The sequence below is a fragment of the Carassius auratus genome, unplaced genomic scaffold (assembly GCF_003368295.1).
Source record: "Carassius auratus strain Wakin unplaced genomic scaffold, ASM336829v1 scaf_tig00011627, whole genome shotgun sequence".
Classification (NCBI taxonomy): domain Eukaryota; kingdom Metazoa; phylum Chordata; class Actinopteri; order Cypriniformes; family Cyprinidae; genus Carassius; species Carassius auratus.
The window spans coordinates 2,611-5,220 of NW_020524224.1; positions in this window are offsets into that span (position 1 = coordinate 2,611).

Sequence of the window (2,610 nt, forward strand, 5' to 3'; positions counted from 1 at the left end):
AATTTTTCTAAATTGTGTGGCATTCTGTAATAACGAACACCCAGCTTAAAAGTAGAAGCTTCTCAGGTGCACTCCAAGGCTTGACCTCTTAGAAACATGCTTATACAGAGACAAGTCTCCTTTCTGCATCTTTGACAAATGCCCTGTCATCTCCTACTGCCGTTATCTACCAATTACCCCTTTTCAAACCAGTTCACTTGGAAAATGCAGTCTGATGGCACGGGTAACTCAACATGGACTTGAAGAGGGCAAGTGATTCGGCTGATTGCTGAAATCTCAATGATTGTCATTCTAAGATGGTGTAGGGGACATATATGTCAGCTTAATCAAGACATTAAACCTAGCGCCCGTCCGCCCCGATGCGGAGCCCTGACCTGTCTGAGAAAATAGTTCTCTAATTGGTTTTGTGTGGTGGTGCAGTGTTCCCGTTCCCGCCCAACCGTCATCCCCACACACTCCCGGTGCACATCACTGTCAGTAGGCCTGAAAAATCTCCTTAACAAGATCCACGTTACATAAACATTCTTTTTTCATTGAATCTTTAAGTGAGACTGTCAAGGAGAGGTTGTGTTTTCTATCTAAGTCGAGGCCAGATGAGATGAGAGAAGATGGTGGAAAAACAACAACCGCTAACCTGGGAATGCATCCAAACCTTAGCTATGCTAATTTTGTCAGTATTACAGCTTGACCGTGGAAAGATAGAATTAAGTTCTTGAGCAATTTGAAAGGGGCGTGAGGGTGGATGACAGGCCTGGTGAAATATACCATGCGCTGCCCTTCTTCAGGTTAAGATCAGGGAGAAAATGCAAATTTACTGGATGCACTTGTAGAGGTCATGAGACGTACTATTTATCAGCTACCCTCGCAACAATGAACAAATACTACTACAGTTATGTTTCAGACATCAGAGTATGTTATACTTGTGACATATACTGTTTATTACTGTCGTTGTATAACAGCAAGGTACAATCAAGGTACAAGTCTCATCATAAACCGTTTTTTATATAAGCATGCAAATTATTTTGCATTTTGTTTCTAAGAAAATTATGTGTTGTTTAATTTTTTTTAAATCACAGTATATATATATATATATATATATATATATATATATATATATATATATATATATATATATATATATATATATATATATATATATATATATATATATATAATATATATATATATATATTATATATATTACTTAATTATATTTATGTAAATTTGTAAATAAGAAAAATTCTTAAATACTAAAAAACTTAATCTTAAACACTTGTGTTAAATAATACCAGAATAAAAAGATAAAGTGCAGAAAAGTGTCTGTATGCTAGTGTCTGTGCTGAGATTCTGTTTGTATGTGTGTGTGTGTGTGTGTGTGTGTGTGTGTTTGTGTGTGTGTGTGTGTTTCATCATTTTGTGCTGTGTTTATAATTAATTATTCAATTAAAGTCTTATATAAGTTTCGGATGTCTACTCAGGAACTAAAGGTAAGACTCGCTTCTCTAGATGTCATATTGGCAGAGTTATTTATTTAATCTAAAATATGCACGACTTCAGCCACAGTCATTAGGTTCTTAATGAATTGTTATATTTTATTTACTCTAATCATGTCAGACTACACTCCTTAATAGCTGATCAGTTTTTAGGTAAATGCATTGATTGAGATATGCAGTTTTTATTTATATATTCAGATAATAGGTGGTTGAATCACCATTTGAAACCAGAGAGCACCATTAGAGAGCACTTATGTTGAGCATTCAGCATGTTTTATTTTTTTAATCTGGCTCATTACTGATGATAAATTACATCTTAATTATAACAATAAACATCCTGCGTAAATGAATGAGGTGTATCTGACAGGAAGGACTAAATTGCTAATAACTATCACCCTGTGAATAAATGATGACACCTTTCATTTTACTTTACATGTTAAACACGTCTCTTTTGTAGTCCTCGAAGTACTGTCTTTTTTATATAGATCCTTTGGCTTGAACTGCAATATAATAATTAATATTTAATATCCATTAAAGGGACAGTTTACCCAAAAACGAATTGTTTACTCACCTTCAAGTTGTTCCAAAAACCTGATGACTTTCTTTCTTCTGTTGAACACAAAAGAAGATATTTTGAAGAATGTTGGTAACCAAACAGTTGACGGTAGCCATTGACTTTCATAGTGTGGAAAAAAAAAATACCATGGAAGTCAATGGCTACCATCAACTTTTGGGTGAACTCTCTGTTTCTATTAAAGACAAGCATACAGCTTTGAGTACATTTATTTTTTATACTGGTCATCTTCTCAACTTACTCAAAATTGTATGTATTTATGTACCTTAGTTCATTAGAATTGGGCCTCATAGTTCCATGGTTAAACTCAAAATACAATGCGAGTCTCAGACATTTGTTCACAAAGAAGTCCCAAATGCGAAACCCCCATGTCACTCTATTGACAAGCTTAAGTGCTCAGATAAGCCTTGATTCATTGCACTATGTCTCTGAGCAACGACTCAACAGTGAGCTAAACCTCTTCAGTGATAAACATTAACGTGAGGCGAGCAGACATAGAGCTCATCCATTAAAATGTACAGCGCTGGATACTCCACAGGAGAC